Consider the following 19,913-nt stretch of genomic DNA (forward strand, 5'->3'; position numbering starts at 1 on the left):
GTCTTCACGGGAACTGAAGAGAAACAGAAGCAAAGAAGACACGAGGAGTCCGCTGTAGAACCCCTGCTCTGACGAAAAGGCAAGCTCACCTGTGGACAACTACTTATCCATTCTTTAGTTCCCAGAAAGCCTCCTCAATTACATTCATTTTCACACAATATTTTAGCTTGTCTGTGCAAAGAACAAGAGATATTAGATCTAATACGGATACACAAAATAGTCTGTAGTTCAAATAATTTGGGAGGTCAACTTCAGGAAAAATGACAGAGACTTTCATCTTTCAGAATCAATTTGTTTCACTTTATCTAGAAATGTTTATTTGGTAGAATAAAATACCAACAATGGAGTCCTTCTGACCTGAGTATTATGTACCAAATGGAGAAACTGAGGAGCCTGAGGTAACACAGTGATAGGCATCAGACAATATGTCACTTATGAGTGAGGGAATAATAATGTCACACTGCCCCAGAAATGTCCAAAAAGTCAAACTGTCTAGTGAAAATGGAAGTGCATAAAAACTCTTCGGTAATATATTTGTAAGCTATTATTGTTAACTAGAAATATGGGAATCCTCAAACAATGTTTTAAAGTTGTTTATATCCTTAGTCAGTTTGGAAAAAAAAAAAAAGCCACACTATTCAACAGTAATGCAACTTGGACAAAATACACCCTTGAGTACACAGAAGAAACAGTCCAAAGGGATGTTGAATTTTCAATACTTTAATTGTCGATCTTAAAAAAGTTATGCAGACTTTGTGAATAATATTAACATACTACAGAAAAATATAAAGAGTATAGAATGCAGGGGTGCCTGGGTGGTTCAGTGGGTTAAGCCTCTGCCTTCGGCTCAGTCATGATCCCAGGGTCCTGGGATCCAGCCCCTCATTGGGCTCTCTGCTCAGCAGGGAGCCCGCTTCCTCTTCTCTCTCTCTCTGCCTGTATCTCTGCCTACTTGTGATCTCTGTCTGTCAAATAAAGAAATAAAATCTTAAAAAAAAGAATATAGAATGCAGCTATAATCCTTGCCATGCAGACACAAATCCTATTAATATTTTGCACTCCTTTTCAAAGTTAAGAGCCTATTATAAATTCCTTCATCTAGATTATTTTGTTTAACTTACTATTTTGAGCAATTTTTTCCCCAAGATTCTTCAAAATAATATTTTTGGCTCTGTGTATTTTGTATAACAATACGTATGTTCTTTATTCTCCTCTTCCTGATTCCATTGCTTTTTTGAACTTTTTATACTTTTATAACCAAGACGATCAGTACAGTACGTAAGTTCCAAAAGCGAAGCAGTTATTTCCTGCAAATTCAGAGTTTACCCTGAAATCAATAATTTTTGTGCGAATAGTTATTTCTTTCTAGAAGAGGCTCAGAAATCTTTGAGAATGCCAGCCAGACCATTTTTAATAATAAAACTTCTGACAAAATAGTGACAATACTTTAAGCCTCCCTCCAAGTTCTGGGGATTCCTCAAATATAATGAAGGACCCTTCAGCTTCTGAACCCCCAAGTCCTTGCAGGATTGCCTGAGTAAAATTTAAACATTAATTACTTATGAGTGGCTCCAACACTCTGCACTAATTTTCTGCAACCCAATTAGCAACACGTGGCAAAAGGAAAGTGACCTTCATCTTGTGAATTGCTAGCAAATCAGAGAGTGAAAGAGCCAAATGGGCCAACAGAGGTCATCGAGTTTATACCCCATTTTATATCTCAGGAAAACTAAAGACCATGAAGGTTAAGTGACTTGGCTGAAGTGACACAGTGGGCTGAGCGAAGCTGCTCCAGGCCTGGCTGGCAGAAAAAGACTGCTTTTACCCTTCCTGAAAGGAAAATGACATCTCTAGTCATTTACATTGCAGTAAGGATTTCTTACTCTCTACTATATCATGTTTCCTTATGTGTGAAGAACAAATCTGGGGACCAATTAAGAATGTGATGTATTATATTTGTTCTCTTCTTGAAAATAAACTATTATGGGGAGAAATCATTGGTTTTGAAATATTCAGGTAACAACAGCTCAACTTCATGAATGTATCACCACTGTTTTATCTGAGAGCCTAAATACTTAAAGATTGAGAAAAAGGCTAAAATCCCTCAATGTTCTTTTTTCTTAAACCTTTTTCTTAAAGATTTTATTTATTTATTTGACACAGAGAGAGAGATCACAAGTAGGCAGAGAGACAGGCAGAGAGAGAAGGGGAATGAAGGCTCCCCGCCAAGCAGAGAGCCCGATGCAGGGTTTGATCCCAAGACCCTAAGATCATGGCCCAAGCCGTAGGCAGAGGCCCAACCCACTGAGCCAACCACGTGCCCAATCCTTCAATGTTCTTGAAGAGAAACAGGGTAAGGATTGTTATTAACATGGTTACATTTGATGGTGGAAAACAGGCTCGGACTCAATATTACCGTGATGGTGGTAATGTTGGAGAGAAGCTCGCAAGGACAGCTTTGGAAAGTAAACACATCTCTCAAGCTGTCCAATGGCTGTGAAGCTATATCCTTGGAATGCGGAGGTGATGGAAGAACCAAGTCACCAAGTACCAATCACTAAAGAATAATATTTCCAGCATGGGTGAACACAGAGAGTCATGAATTTGATGGCAAATGAGTGGAAATTGTAAGTAGTAATCTGAGCATTTTAAGCTTTTCTGTCAGCAATGGAATAACAGCCAAAACATTTCAAAGAACACAAATATTCAGACAAAACCAAAAAAGTCATCAAAGGAAAAGTCTACTTCTTGAAATGTAAGTGATAAGATCAATATATAAATTAGCAGAAGAGGCTAACTCAGATGGTCCTGAGTTTTTATAGAGGAAAACCAATATGACCAATATGACACACAGTTAACATATTAAAACTTAAAATACATATTAATGAGGGAACAAACCTAATATCTGCCATAACAACCTCACTGAATTTTTTAATTTGTAAACCCTTTCTGGTATTGTAAACACTTCAGTATGAAGTAGTTATTTTGATCAGAGTTTTATAGATACACTAAAGCTTCACTCTGTAGACTCCTTAAAATTTGGTCACTCTAGATGCTATTTTTTCAGTATAACAGAGGAGTTACCTTTCTAAGTAGCAATACAGCCTATACTTTTTTACACTTAACATTCTGACGGAAAATCATTCTAAAACACATTAAACTTTATGAGGCCTTCCTTAAAAGTACATTGGGCATAATGTAATTTTCCTTGATGACCCAGAGTCATCATTGTGAATATTAATTATCATACTGTGCTGTAATAAAATTATTTCTGTAAGGTCCTCAGAAATGTATGTTTTCTATTGCCCTCAGAATGACAGAATGTCAGAATTAAGCAGGACTTAAGAGTTTGTCCAGCTTTCTCAATTACAGATAAGGACACTAATGTCAAGAGAGGGGTGATGTGATTTAATTAAAGGGACATAAGCAGTGACCTACCCCAGGTCTCCCAACTTTTTATACAGAGTCCTTTTAATTCCCCCACATCCTATACCACGGTCTGTGTTTTCATTAGTTCCTTTGCCTATTGTTTTATGGTTTTCTCTCCTGCTTGCTATGTTCTATGCTCACTCACGTCACTGTTGCCGGTGATACAATCTCCCCACCCCCGTAACTGTGCACTCTGATGAGTTCTGGCACAGTTAGGGGGTGCAGGGAACCCATGGTCCTCAGAGGGTGATGGCTGCACATTGGGTTCCGGGGAACGCCTGGGTAAAATTTAGGAGAGTGATCTAAATTTTAGAAAGAAAATTAACCTGGACCCCAGTCAGGGTGTCTAACCAAATGTTGGACTTGAAGTTATGGAGCCAAGTGGGAAGGGGTGCAGGAACCAAAAATGTCAAGCATGAGGTATGGAAGGAGCAAGCTATGGGAAGTAGCCTAGATGAATTCAAAGGACAAAGACATCTATTCTTTTAACCTCATTCTAGGGTGATTATATTTTGAAAGTAAATATAATGGGTGGGAGAGAGAGTCCCTGCTTCTTAGTACAGCCCCTCAACCAATCCAAATTGGGCCTGACTTAGGAAAACACCCATCCCTTGCTTGGATGGTTGGACGTGCATCTCATAGAGATGTGAATGAATGTCCTGAGGAACTTAAGCAGGGGTAATAGACATTAGGATGTAGAAGGCATGGGGCCTGTGGTGGTTCAGAACTCTTATTTGTTTACTTCCTGGTAACAACTTTTCCTGGCCTTGTCCCAGAGCCCTGAGATTTAAAAACAAATTCCAGATGAGTGAGGTGTTACCTTTGCTTTGGTTTCCATGTCAATAAACAGACCAGACAACAACCCAGTATAGCGGCAGAAGGGAAAAGAGCATTTTAAAAGCCAGCTATATTTGAACCTGTTTTAACAGGATGGCAAATTCTTACTTTCTGAAAGAATTGGCCCTTTGTCTAAAATGAGGTGACTGAGGCTAAAGGGTAAAGGGTAAAGGACTTGTCCAGGGTGATACAATGGCAAGCCATTGCCTCTGATTAAAATGATCCAGTATTAGAGTCCTACACTCCAAGGGGTGGTCATAGGTCAGGTTTTATCATCTCAGAGAGGAAACTGTTCCCCAGGTGGTATGCAGAGCAGAATCTGCTGTGCTTTCTTTCTCACTCTTTTCTGTAGTGGCAGAAGGAAGGTTTGCTTTGCTGCATAGTCTGGAAGACAAATTGGTATTCTCTACAGAAACAGACAGGATGATTCATGCTGTGCGGTACGTAATTAAGGTCTGTGAACTGAAAATGAGCAAACCAAGATGTTAGTAGTCTTAGTAGAAGAGTGGTTCAAGAGGGTAGCCTACCTCATTCTTTATTTCATCCTTTGAGGTAGGAAAGTTACCTTCTCTAAGATAAGGGGATGTACCTAGAAAAGAGGTTATTTTCAAGTTTTTATATCTCCTACCTCATGATCTCTCAGTTCTAGCACAAAAAAAGTAGGTTCATATATATGAATCTTTTATTTCATTGTCAAGAAACTAGGTTTTTCTCTTATCCTCTGTGCTTTGAAGTGGTTCATTCAATCCAAACTATTGAGGCCTTGCAACTTACTAGAGGACCAAACACTTCAAAGCCACATATTAAGACAACGTGATTCCTTGCTTTCACAAAAGTCCACAGTCTAGTTGGAGAAACAGAGATGTAGTTAAATTACACGGGTACTTACCTGACTGTGTCACTCTGGCTAACATGGTTAAATTTCATAATTCTAGTCTCCTCAAGTATAAAATGACAATAACATTTACCTTGCCAATTGTATTATGAGTATGAAAGAGTCAATGTATATAAATCATTGAGTAGTGTGTTTGGCATATATTAGGCATTTCTCCCCAATTAGAAAGTGCCAACATATGGGGTGCCTGGGTGGTTTAGTTGGTTAAGTATCTGGCTTCTGATTTTGGCTCAGGTCACAATCTCAGGGTTAAAAGATGGAGCCCTGCCTTAGCCTCCATGCTAGGAATGGAGCCTGCTTAAAATTCTCTCTCTCTCCTTCTCTCTCTACCCCATACCCGACCCTCCCTATAAACAAACAAACAAATAAATACATAAATACATAAGATACAAATTTAAAAAAAAATTAAAAAGTGACAACACAAATTTATAAGTGTTCCAATCAATGACTGACACCAAGTAGGAAAGACAAAGGAAAGAGGAAGCTATTCTTTCTACAAGTGGACATTCATTACTTTAGGATTACCTGTCCAATTTCCTTGGATAATCTCCCATCCACCATGCTCAGCCATGTGTTTCTGAGGGAGTTTATGCATTTCAGTTACATGGCATGGCAAGTAGTCTTTTCAAAGCTTCAGCAGAGTCTGGGTTACAAAGGGAGCCTAAATACTAAATTACAGTGCCTTAAGAAATGGAAAGAATTAGTGGGGCTTTTTCCTTTTATGATTTCCTCTCTGAGATTGCACAGAAGTAAGAGGGAGGAGAGAAAGGAGGGTGGAAAGATAAGGCAGGAAGCTAGAATTCATTGTAAAAATGTCCAAAGGACATTTTATGGCAAGGGTTGGCTAGTATAAAACATAAAACATTGCATTGCTTGTATTTAAGGATGTTGAGTCTTTTCCATCTCCTCAAACCTGTTATAATTCATCCTGCACACAATGGAATTGTGTGTTTCTAATTATTTAGTTACTATTATTATTATTATTATTTCTGACAAATGAGGCAAGTAGAGCTCTGTATCTGTGCTGACACAGAATGGAACTCTCACATTCAAGGATTGGTACATTGATCTGCAAACTAAATTCAGCTGAAGCAGAAGCTTCAGGGACATATGGCCAAGAGAATGTCCATGACACATGGCAAACTTCAAAAAGTTGGATGGCAAGAGACACAAGGACATGGAATAGTGATTTGAGCCAATTTTATCTATGTTTGAAGAAAGAGATCCCCTGTCTGATGCTGAGGTTTTATTTTAAGTCCTTTTCAGGTTCATTTGAACTTTGATGCAATAGACAGTTTGAGTCCCTTGTTTAAATCCCTGCCCTGGTTCTGAACCAGCAGCATATAACGCTAAACTGTGGGGGGACCATGGCAGAGGAGTAGCAATTGACTAAGCACCAACTAATTAGGTCACGGGGTTTCTACCACAAAGTCACAGGGAAGTTGTGAAACATTCTCTGAAATAATATAATTTAGGTGAGGAAGCTATTTGAGATCAAATGTTTGTAGCGTCATACAACGCTATGTGAGCGCTAAGGAGCACACTGTTTACATCTCGATGGGCATGTGCACCACCCAAAGATTTTGTTCAAATGAAGATTCTGAGGAGCAAGTCTGGGATAGAGCCTGAGTTTCTGCATTCCCACCAGTCCACACAGATTGTGTTGAGGCTCCTGGTCTGGGATGCACACTCAGAGCAGCAAGGCTAAGTCACCTCATGAGATAACAGTAGAGGCATCTGACATTCATTAAATAAGTTAACCCCGTCATAAATAACCTTCCTTTAAACTTGAAGTCTCTTGGGGAGCAAAAAGAATGTTCTTACTGGAACTCTGCACCAGCTATCAGAGGACAGTATCAGAGAAATGAGATTCCTACAGCAGATTGGTAAGTAGAGGCTTTTGAGCATTTTGCAGGCCTTCCATATTACTGAAACCCAGGGATCTGCCTGGAAAGTATAACACCAAGGACTAGAGAGAAATTAGAGAAGGAGCAACATTGACTTTCAGAGAAATATGCAGAGTATAAAGAATAAAACTAACAATTGCTACTATTTGTTTAATGTTTATCATCTGTCAGGCACAGGTTTAAGTATTTTATCATTTGATTCTTAATATCATGGTAACTCCATGAGGCAGGAATAATTGTTATCTTTATTTTAGAGATGAGGAAAGTAAGACTCAGAAAGGGCAAATTACTTGCTCAAGGTCACACAGCTGTTTGAACACAGTCCTGCTTTACACTACATGCTCACAACCCCCTATGCTCCCTCCATCTTCAATCTCCACTGTTCCACCAAAACAGATTTTATTATGGAGACCTCCATGAAGGTCTCCATGATTCAAGACATAATGGACATTTTTGGTCCTCTAAGGAACACTGGTTGCTCCAGACCCTCCTTCTTTCTCTGAGTATTATCTTCCCCTGATTTTCAGAGCATCAACTCTCTTTGTTTCTGTTCAATTTCCCAAGAATTACTGTCAGTTTCTTTTCAGTATCCTTCTCCCTTATCAGGCCACTAAGGCTGGGATTCCTCAGGGCCAAGGCAGACTTTCTCCTGTGTGCCTGCATTGTAGTTTCTTTCAATAGACAGTATTGACCATTTCTTGGATTATTACATCTGCTCAGATGACTGTAGCTCTCCAGCCTCTCCCAAAGTCTAGACTCAAGAATCTAAGATGATGCCTTTATTTGTATGTCTGAAAGTTAGGTTCAGATGCATTCTACAACTAAGCTCAAGATGGCTGCCTCCATCTTCTCTCTCCACACAACACCTTGCAGCAGAGGCTGCTGTATGCATCTTACCCATAGCCCTCTGGCTTTATTATTTCAGTTCCTACCCCCAACTTCCAACTTGCAACAGTTGCAATTCTTGTCTGAAGAAATGGAGCTCACTCTGACTATTCCATATGGCAAGTAGAAGTGATAGAGAATTGATGTCCACTAGTCAGCTAATAACTGACAGGAGAAGGGCTTGGGCATAAATACCTCAGTTCCTTTTCTTTTCAGGTGGGATAACTCTGGGGGCACAGGTTCCATACTGGCTTCTAGAGTTCCCTAACAGGAATGAGCTATTATACTCCATAGTAAATTCCTTGAAAATATCTCTTTTAAGACCTACCTCCCCTTCTCTGTCTCATTTGCTCACTGCCCCATTAGCATTTGCTGGGATCAACTCCCAAGCAAGCCACTCACCTTTAAACCTGTTTCGGGCTCTGCTGCTGGAGAAGATCACACCAACATACACTTTCCACCTGATTTTCTTCAAGTCCTCCCTTCTCAATGAATGGGTGTACCATCATCCTAATTCCAGTGGCTGAAAACCCAGGGTCATCTTTGACCCTTTCTGTTTCCTTATACCCCAGATCTACTATCAATAAAACCTACAATCATATCCTTTCAATAGCTTCAAAGTGTCCACTGCTCCATCTCCTTTATCCCCTTCTATTCCAATCACCGTCATTTCTCACTTGAAAAGGTAAAAAATCAAAACAAAAACCAAACAAAAAATACCTCTGTCTTCCATACCCACTCTTGACCCCCCCCACAAATCAGTGTGCAGCAAGAATATTGTACAAACTTTCTCATGTTACACTCCCCAAGTCCCCCCTACTTAAACACTTTGATACCTTTTGGTGGCTTTTAGGTTAATGATAGACAAGCCTAACCAGAAGACAAGGCACTGAGGGATTTTTTTGCTTTCCTTCCAGTTTCATTTTGCTTCAAACTAGTCCACACCCTGGGTTCCACCCAGTCTGAACTTCAAAACCATGCTTTTGTACTTTCAAACTCTCTAATGGATTTTAGTGAAGTGTGAAAACAATTTATTTGGTCAGGATCAGCATTTTATTTTAATGAAATGGGAGAACAGAAACACATCAGTGTTACTTGTTAGAGTCCCCCTCCTCCAATTATATGTGTACTGTATCATGATGAAAAACCTATTTGTAACCAACTATCACACTCAGAAGGAGTTTGGAAAATCATGCCTTAAGCATACTGCGTTCTCTCCTGCCACTGAGCCTCAGCAGATGCTGGTCCCTCTGCCCGGAGAGCTTTGCCCTAATTCTTTGCCTGGGAATTCTTAGGCACCCTCCTAATATCAACTGCATCCGTGCTGGGCTCCTAAGGACCCGGTGAAAACCTCTCCTGCAGGCACATAGGTGAGGAGAATTCGACCTACTCACTGGGGAGGATTAAAAGTGAAACCCATGAAGAATCAAAATATTAGGCTGTAGAATGGTTACCAACCATATTGAGGCAAAAGATGTCTGGGAGAGAGGGCAGGTAGTGAGGCCTACAGAAGTTCCTAAAGCCATCTGTCTGCAGCCATAGGTCTTACACAGGACATTCTGGCATACTGGGAAGGACAAAATGGAGGCTGAGAAAATAGGGCAAAGATAGCATATTTAGAAAGCTAGTCAGAAGCCCAGGTGAGAGCCAGTAAGCATATTTGTAAAGATAGCAGCCCTCGTGTGGAGAGGAGAGCAGAACAGAAAAATGTCAAGGAGGGAGAATCTATAAGACTTAGTCACGATGCAGTCTATCTCGTGTATTTATTAGGCCCTAAAGAGTTGTAAATGGGCATTTTATAGTTGATTTATCTAGTCTTTGAGCCAACTTATTTGGGTGAGGGCCCTGAGGTTGCTTGAAAAAAATTTTTTTTTAAACTTTTCTGTTTCTGCTCACTGTCAGAAAGCACATATATTTATTTTTTCCTATTTGGTGAGAGAGGAGAGTTCTTAGCTGTAGGTGACCTGTGGAGGCACACAGGCCTGAGATGAGAGATGGAATGAATTTAAACCTCTTAGGTGTGGACAAGAAAACTGAGGCTAAGAGCTTCACTGGCTTGCAAGCCGCGAGTCCCAGCTGCAATCAGAACCCAGGACTTCAATAGCCAGAGGATGGCTTTGTCCATAAAGCCATGCATGGTCAAAGGTATAGTTCCTGAACAGCACCCGTGGGAGTCTCCTCTTTCCACACCAGCAAGACTAGGAGATTTTTCTGGTCCACCAAGTCGGTTCTTTTTCCCCTGCTGCCAAATGACTTGGGACATCACCACATCCCACGGCCCCTCCAACACTAAGGCGGGTATTGCTGGGCTCCCTGACTCCAGACAGGAGTTCGACTTGTATGAAACTAAAGAAAACAGTCACCACTTATGAAATGAGGACATGGATTACAGTTATGGTGACAGAAATAGGAAAAAGAGAAAAATGTTAAAGACAATGTGAAAAAAAGCTAAAAGAACTTAATGTCTGATAAGGTATGAGGGATAAAGAGAAAAGAAGTAAGGAAGAATGCAAGACTTGTAGACTGGGAAGAAAGCAGGTACCACTGACCAAATGGGGTCCCCTGGGAAGGAGACATAGCCCAGGTCACAGAGAGAAAGACCATTAGCTCAGTCTGGGGTAAGTTCATTTTGACAGGAGGGCAGGATATGCATGTGGAGATTTCCTGCTGATGTGTTATTTGGGAAAAATGTTTTATATCACCTGAGACAGTTTTATTTCCACTTTTGAGTCAGAAAGGTGAGCTTAGCAAGAAGAATAAAGGCCTAAAGAGGTGCACAAATTGCCGAGGAAAGTATTGATTGCAGTTTTGATCATCTAAGCTGATACCTGGGAAATGTGCCCTATCTCCCCATATATATAGGCAGGAGAGGAGAAGACAGAGGGCCAAGACAGGCTCTTTCTTCTCTTTTCACTGATGTATCAAAACCAATACCACACAAAACTGCCCTGCTGTTACCACTGGGAGCCGGCAGCCAGACTCTGGTATTATACCCGAGTCTGGTTTTTCACATAGCTGCTCAGCCTGAGAGAAGCTTTCAAAGAGGCTGCCTGGAGAAGTTGATGGTGCAAGGGGGGACATCTTCATAGGCACTCACAGCTGCTGACATCGCTGGAGGAAGGCTGGCAGTTTGCAGGGTAGGGCTGCTGACAGAAAAAATTGGGGGGAGGTATAGTTGTGAAGAGAAGAAAACCAAGAAAGGGTTAAAGTTGGAGCTGAATTTAGGTTCAGATGTTAAGACTGACACAGACAAGAGGCAAAGAGGAAGAGTGTGTAAAGCTCTACTACTTCCCAGAACTGCAATTTCTGTGAAAGTCAGACTCACCACAGAGAACTGAAGAGACACAAAGGTTTTGAAGTTCATCTAGTTCTCCCTCCCCCACCTCCCACAAACATACAGACCCACGCCTTCCACAGAGGAAGTGACTGAGCCAGAGGGGTCACATGACCTGCTGGTGGTCACACAGGCAGCTGTCAGTGGTAGGGTCTGGCTATACACTCAGGATTGCAGACACCTACTCGAGGGTTTTTTCTTAATGTCCACACTACATCACAAAACCTACCCTAGCTGGGTAAACATAAACCCCCAAATTGTGGAGAGTCATTATGGTATTTGACAAATAGAATAAATTATAAAGGTAGTGGTAGGAAATATCTATGATGAAGAATAAGATGGAATTAATATAACTCACATGCCAAATAATATATAAAAATAGAATTGAAGTCCCCAACATAGGTCTATCAGAGATAGTAGTGTTCCCCACTGCACCATTCTCTAACATCTGTTCCTGCAGAGCTCTGGTCTTGTCTGTGGGCTCAGTCTCTTACCTCCCTTTCTCAGTTCTGGTTCTTCTTCCAGAGCCACGAGGAATGCTGAACAGGTTGTACAGCAACAACGTCAACACCATTTCTAACCTTTGTATTTGAAATATGACTTCTCCAAGCTGGTGTGGCCTCGCTCCCCTGTGCTTCTACCTCTAAGACTCAACTCCCTTAGCAGGCTCTAGATCCACATCCCTAGTATCCACCAAGACAACCATAATTGCCCTTTTCAATCTTAAAATGTTGTTCCCGGTCTTTCATTCTGAATTCTACACCCTATACCTACACCTGTCACCTCACACTTCTGGAAGAGCCCATAGGCACTAAACATGGCACCATTCCTCTGTCATCTTCACAACCTTCACTCCCAAATTTCAAGACCATCCTGTGGTCTCAGGCCACTCATTGCCTGTTCTGTCCCTTGTGGCTTGCTATCCAGGCTGACCCTGCTCTGTCCTCTAGGTTCACAGCATTTTGTCCTTGTCCCCTTCCTTCCCTCCCCTCCCCATCTTCCAAAATTAATAGTCCTGGCCCAAATAAGACACTGACAACAATTTAAATTTGGCAACAGAAAATAAGGAAAGAAGAAAGATGATAGCTAAATGTTGAGGAAATAGGGCTGCATCTAGAAACAAGTATTAATAATATACCTGAATATAAGGCCTAAAAGTGAAGAAATTATCCAATCCATAGGAACTATTCAGGCTAGACTAGGTTGCTGCTCTTAACAAATTTACCTGGAAATCTCAGTGAAATAACATAAGAAAGTTTCATTTCCTCCTCCTCATAAATATGCAATGGGCGTTGAGAGGTGGTGGAGAATTTGCTCTATGTAGGATTTAGGAACCTGGGTTCAAGGAGGCCTCAGTTTCTTGAAGATTCATCATTAGGGGCAACTCCCCCTCTTTGTTTCCTGGCAGCTGAAGGGAGACCCAAGGATCACAAGGGGGTTTTCATAGTCTTGACCTGGAATTAACACATATTACCTCCTCTCACTGCTCATTAACTAGAGATGGGCCCATGTGCCTCCCATCTCCAAGGACTCAGAGCAGCCTTACTTCTCTGTGAAGCCCAAAGGAGGGGGGGAAGTTGAGACCCAGAATGCTAGTGGTGTCTGAGGCACAGTAAGTCTGTCATTGTGGCTCTCTAATTCTTGCAGTGGTTGGTTAGCTAAAGGGCAAAGGCCCTCACAGTTATGACAATGCTCCTCATATTTAGCTGACAAAAAGCAAACTTTTTTTTTTGCAGTGAGATGTAAAGAAATGAATATGTTCTCACTGACTGATGAAATGACAGGATGTGTGTTAAGAGCCAGAGAGAACCTGAGGTAGCAGAGTGGTTATGCTGCCACCATTTTATTTTACTGTCTGTTTTTGCTTGTTTTATTTTTGTAACTTGAGGAGCATTTTTCTAATGTTAGTTTTTAATGTATACTTTGTATTTAATGAACCAAGATTAAAAATGGAGCATTTACCTCTCCTTTTTATGAGTAATTTCATGTAATATTTGAGAGCATAAAAGAATAAGGATGTCTTATTGAAAACAACTTGTAATCTATAAAGAACTCCCCAAACTCAACACACACAAAACAGATAATCATGTCAAAAAAATGGGCAGAAGACATGAACAGACACTCCTCCAAAGAAGTAATACAAATGGTTAACAGACCATGAAAAAATGTTCATCATCCTTAGCCATCAAGTAGATTCAAATCAAAACCACATTGAGAAACCACTTTACACCAGTTAGAATGGCCAAAATCAACAAGACAGTAAACAACAAGTGTTGGAGAGAATGTGGAGAAAGGGGAACCCTCTAACACTACTGGTGGGAATTCAAGTTGGTGTAGCCACTTGGAAAACAGTGTGGAGATTCCTTAAGAAATTAAAAACAGAGCTACCCTATGACTCTGCAATTGCACTACTGGGTATTTACCCTAAAGATACAGATGTAGTGAAAAGAAGGGCCACCTGTACCCCAATGTTCATAGCAGCAATGGCCACAGTCGCCAAACTATGGAAAGAACCAAGATGCCCTTCAACGGACGAATAGATAAAGAAGATATGGTCCATATATATGGTGGAGTATTATGCCTCCATCAGAAAGGATGAATATTCAACCTTTGTATCAACATGGACGGGACTGGAGAAGATTATGCTGAGTGAAATAAGTCAAGCAGAAAGAGTCAATTATCATACAGTTTCACTTACTTGTAGAGCATAAGGAATAATATGGAGAACATTTGGAGATGGAGAGGAGAAGTGAGTTGGGGGAAATCAGCAGGGGAGACAAACCATGAGAGACTGTGGACTCTGAGAAGCAACTGAGAGGTTTGGAAGGGAGGGCATTGGGGGGATGGGTGAGCCTGGTAGTGGGTATTAAGGAGGACATGTATTGCATGGAGCACTGGGTGTGGTGCATAAACATGAATTTTGGAACACTGAAAAAAATAAATTAAATTCAAAAAAACCCAAAATAAAACAAAAAATAAAGTGTACCTATCTCAACAAAAAAAAAGAAAAAAAGAAAAAGAAAAATGAAAGCAACTTGTAGTTTCTTCATATGGAGCAGGGTGCCAACTAGTAAAATCATACCTATCAGTTTATCAATATATTTTGTGGTTTAATTCTAGAGTGCCACCTGCACATTTTTACATATTGAAACTTTTAATCATCATCCTTTATAACAAACCAAGGATAATTCAACACATGTATTAATTATGACACTAGTTTGCCTAGACCTAGAATTAACATTAAATGCTCAATGCATACGCTGAACATTTTACGAAAAGTACACCAAAATAATGAGAAAAGAAAGCTGTTGAATTACTCTTTATTATTGCTTCCTCTTGTTCCTCATATTACATGTTGAAAATGTTTTGAGTTATTTATTTACATTTAACTCACAGAGATAGCTTTTATACCCACTAAAATAAAGTCTACAGTAGGATTAGTGTGGCTGTCACTCTGCTCATCAGTTTTCCTGGAGACACCTGGGTGGTGTACGGGGACTGGACTCCCTCCAGCATCCTCACCTCTCATAACATCACATCAGAAGAGAAGCAGGAAATCCAAGTAAAGAAATATTGTTTTCCTCTAACTTCACAAAATGGGGTTGATGCAGCACCATTTTCTTTGCGGAGATGACCCCAGAAGTGTGTTGACAACACTTAACCCTCAACATTGCAAGCCTGTAGTTTGCAAGACATCTTCTGAAAGCCCTTCTGCCACAGCCCTGTACCTCTTCTAAACACACCTAACCCCCCAGGGGAATGACAGACTTGTCCTGTCCTCTTTTCTACAGCTGTGAGGACAGCCAGCCCTGTGTGTGTGGCATTTAAGATCTTCCTAATCCTGAAAGCTCATAAATGCTGGTATTGATTTTCTAAAAATCAGCCTCACACATGTTGACAAAACCTTTACTCTCATTTTGCTAAAACTGAAGTGATCCTTTTAATATCCTGCTTTTATATAGAGAATAGTTGCCAAACCAGAGAAAAATACTTAGGACAACCAAACTGAAATTCAACAGAATATATAAAGTAGAGCTAAACTCACTAATGGAATAACTCACGTATTTGCAGAAGATATAAAATTAAAATTTTTTTCATCAGGTCCACTAAAAGACAAATTTTCTTTTTAAATTACAAATCTCTACTCACTAATTTTTCTAAATATATTCTCTGGTGGATAAGAGTGTACTACTGCTTAAAAATGATATCTGAGATGAAATAAAAATACACTTCTGAAACAGAAATCAACTCACAAATTTTTTTTTACTTGAGTTGATACCCATTTTATAAATGGAAAAACTGAATGAGAAAATTCATATGACTGTTTCTAAAGTTGATTTGTGAATGGAACAAGAAATAGAATGCTTTCCCCCTAACTTTAATTCAAATGTCTGATTCAAGTTTTGTTGGCACTCTTCCTGTTCTAAAGATCTGTACCAACTGAAATACTTGTTTATGCACACACTGTAAGAAAGATTCTAACTGAATCTTTTTTAAGTCTAAAAAACATCTTTTTTTTTTTTTTTTTCAAAAAGTTTCTATGTACATTTCAAATCTCCAGCATCATGTCTAGGTTTCTTTTTTTCTTTCTCTTTTCTTTTTTTCCTTGAGATTCTCACAGGGGAAGAAAAGAGGGAAAATGAGATTTCATCAGAGGACAGTTCTGACCTAGAAAGAGGGAAGGAAGACCTTTAACATGAAGAACATCAGAGACAGATGTTTAAAAAGGTGGTAAGGGGATATTAATATGCTATTTTGCATCATGTGGATGTAAAGAAAAAGTTACCAAGTTTTTTGTTGCTTGAACAAGGACAAGGATTTTCTTATAAGGCTCTGAAATGTTTTATAGTTGGAAAGTAATGTGAAAAACAATAACTTTTGGCACTAAATGACTGTTATCAGGCTCACCACCTTCAATAAAAAGATGCTTCTGTTCAATTTCCAGTCACATCAAATTCTCATTATAAGCAACTAAGTCCCATCTCTTCATGAGCCAGACTGTATCAAAAGTAGCAGCTTTATGCATTAAGTTTTGCAACGTACACTTACATCCCATATATCCCAGGTCACAAAGCAAATTCTATGATGGTTTCCCCTTGGTGAATGATAGGCTTTGATGCTAAGCTTCAGTGAGGCCACAAACAGGAAAGCACTGTGACCAAGGTGTCCTCAAAAATAAGAAAGAAATTATGTTGCTTCTTAGAAACTGAAATGTCCAGTTCCCAAGTGCTTGCATAAAATCCGTTTTTGTGTTAAAGAAGAAAATTAAAGATTGCTAAGAGTTTAATTCAGAATCCATGAGGAGGAAAATTAGAGAAATAAGGCCAAAAAAAAAAAAATCCCTAGTGTAGAAAACTTAAAAGCCTTCTTAATAATTTCCATGCCCTTCTAGCATCTCGTGTTATTTGCAAATATCAGATATTGCTAGATTTCCTTCTAAGGTCTGGTGAGAAAATGAAATTAAATGCCAATAAAGTTAAAGTTCCCAGACTGACCATGAAAATCAGGACAGGAAGACACAGACTCTAATAATGAATGCTAGGGTTCAGAGCACAAGCTCTAAGTCAGAGTGTAGCCCACCTTACCAGTGAAGAGGCCAAACTTGACCTTGGATTGCTCTGGCCTTTAAGGAAAGTTCTTTTTAGCAGTGAAGAACCCCTCTAGTAGGCAGAAAGATGAATATCACTTTCAAAACAGAAAATAGGTCAACTGATATGACAGAATGAAAGCAAGGTATTGTCAATTTTTTAAGGTAGTAAAGCTGAAAATGAAAGGTAACATTCAAGGATACAAGGATGGTACATTTTCTGATGGGTGGCATGTCCATTCTCAGAGTCTGTAGTTTGGTGTGCCTGGGAATGTTGGCTTCATGTGAAAGACTTAACCAAATCCAAGTAATTAATTAAATGGTACTTGCCTGTTTATATTGCCCATGAATAGATGCAGAGGGTACTCTGGAACAGGTGACAGAGCTAGAGGAGAAACAGTAACATTTGGCAATGGAATGGTTTGAAGATAAAATGAAATAAGAATATTTACAAGGTGAGAGTGATGGTAGTGATGAAATATTAGAATCCGTTTACTTATAAATGACAATTATAAATTTATATACATTAGACCCATGCAGTAGATTACAAAAATGGCCATAATACTTTGTAGTGCTGCCAATCAAGAAGTGAACTCTCCTTGCCCATCATGAATTTGGGCTGGTGTTGTAATTTACTTTAGCTAATAAGTGGCAAAAATGATTTTGTGCCAGTTCTGAGAATAATACTTAAAAGAACTTTCAGTTTTTCTTCCCACCTCCTTCTCCCACTCTTTCTCTCTCTCTCTCTGTCTCTCTCCTAGAACCTGCTGCCTCCATCTGAACATACCTCAAGACTGGTCAGTCTAGCCTTCTATAAGACAAAGGAGTCACTGCAAATTCTCACTGCTCCAGCCAAAAATCACCCATCCAAAGCCACCTGAAGCAAAGCCACCCAGCTGGCCAGCATCTGACCACAGACAGGTGAATAGTCCACATTGTACCAGCACAAGAACTGCTCAACCGATCCCAGCCAAACTGTCAACCCACAGAATTATAAGCTACATAAGTTGTTATTTAAAGCCTCAAAGTTTTGTGGTGATTTGTTATGCAATAAAAATAATGGATAGAATCCATCCATTCTAAGAAGCTTCATATAAGTCTATAACTCAAGTTGTCAAAATTTTATTGAGTATTAACTCAATGCCAGGCATGATGACAGAGCTCAGTAGTGATACGTTCACGTGACAGAGCTCCATGTTGCAAAGTCTGGGCAAAGGAGATCAGGAAGTCTTGCAGCAGATGGCATCTGAGTGAAGACTTTTAATATATTTATGAGTGAACCAGATGAAGCAAGCAGGGAGAAGTACTGGAGTTAGGGGGATGGAATGGTAAAGGTATATCGAAGTTAAACAGCAAGGTATAAGCAGGAAGGTACAGAAATTTCTATTACAGAATGTAAAGTTTTAGTTGGGCCATCCAGGAAATGAGGCTAGAGAAATTAGTGAGAACACCACCATGGAAGGCTTTGGCTGCTCTCCTAAATACCTTGGGATGATTGATATAGGTCTAGGCCAGGAGTTCTCGAACATGAAAGCACATGAAAATCATCTGGTCGTGTTAAGAACAAAAATTTCTTGGCCTCTATCACCCATAAATTCTGATTCAGTAACTGTAATGGAGGCCAGATTTCAGGCTGCAGATTTTTTAATTTTTTAATTTCACATTTTAAATTAAATTTTAAATTCACATCCATCCCGGATGGGGGAAGTGTGATAAAGATTGTTCATGGACTACATTTTAAAAAAACATCACTAGGCAATGGCAGGTCTCCTGAAGTGATTTTAAAAAGAGAGTGACTTGAGCACTCTCTCTATTATTTTCAGGTTGGTATTTAGGACTGAGTTTTCTGACTGTGGTCTGTTTAGGTAACTTAAAGGCCCGGTGGTTACAGAGTTAAGAATAAGAGAATTGCACAGTGGTAGTAAGGCTGGGGACCAATGCATGAAATATTTAGGAGGTTAGGTTGCCAGAGATTTTTGTTGATTGGAGGAATGGATGATGGAGGGGAGCAGAAATGTCAAGGATGACTTCCAGATTACATGAGATTTGAGATACCTTAAAAACACCTGGAAAGCATTGCTTTGCATATGAGAAGTACTGATTAGGAATCATCAGTATACAGGTGGAAACCAAACTATGGGAATTTGGGGAGATCCCAGAAGAGCAAATAGAGTGGGAAGGGGCGAGGCCCATGACAAAGCCCAGAGGTCATCAGTACTCAAAGGACACCTAAGAGACCAAGAGTGGCTTTAGAGGTTGTGAAGAACCACCACAGAATTAAGAGAAACTCATGGCTGTGCTGACATTGCCAGAAACCAGCCCTGTCCCCAGGCAATCTGCCATGTGTGCTCATACTCCTTAAAAACTAAGAAGTGTCATTCAAAGTCTCTTGTGATCTTTGCTGCCTTGTTTCACTAGTTTCAGGCACAGAAGACTGCAGAGAGTGATCTGAGGAGTTAAAGTATAAATGTGAAAACAATCTACGACAACACTTTTAAGAGACTGTAAAGTATGCAGAAAATTATAAATAAGAATGTAAAAAAAAAAGAACTACTTATGCACTTTGGTGAACAACCTTGCTGAGTCTCTTGCCCATACATAATTTTAAATAAATTGGATATTTGATTTAAACTTTATTATTAAATATTAATGTAATACATATGATATGTAATAAAAATGCCTCTTTTTCACTCAGCAATATTGTCAGCCTACATATTAATAATAATCTATATCAGGGCCTGGAAACATTTTCTAAAAAGGGTCAGATAATAAATGTTTTAGGGTTTTTGAGCCGTATGGTCCCAGTTGAAGTCACTCAACTCTTGTCTCTGTACTGTAGCATGCAAGCAGCATTAGACAATAAGCAAATGGGTGGACACAAATGATCTGGCAATAGGCTATAGTTAGCCAAATGTTGATCTATATGATAAGTTTTAATAACTTCATATTGCTTATGGCTGTACCATAAATTTAGCCAACCTCACTTCAAGAAATGTATCCCAAGTAGATTTTCAGTGTTTGAAAATGTTTGAACCAAAT

General features: G+C 39.6%; 1 protein-coding gene and 1 pseudogene across 1 annotated transcript in view; one reads left to right on the forward strand and one right to left on the reverse strand.

The window, feature by feature from the left end:
- Positions 1-19,913, reverse strand: part of INPP4B (inositol polyphosphate-4-phosphatase type II B) — an 832,665-nt gene that overhangs the window by 544,415 nt on the left and 268,337 nt on the right.
- The window catches only part of LOC125094142 (tigger transposable element-derived protein 1-like), a 39,816-nt pseudogene continuing 22,274 nt past the window's right edge, over positions 2,372-19,913 (forward strand).

This window comes from Lutra lutra, chromosome 2, assembly GCF_902655055.1.
Source record: "Lutra lutra chromosome 2, mLutLut1.2, whole genome shotgun sequence".
Taxonomy (NCBI): Eukaryota; Metazoa; Chordata; class Mammalia; order Carnivora; family Mustelidae; genus Lutra; species Lutra lutra.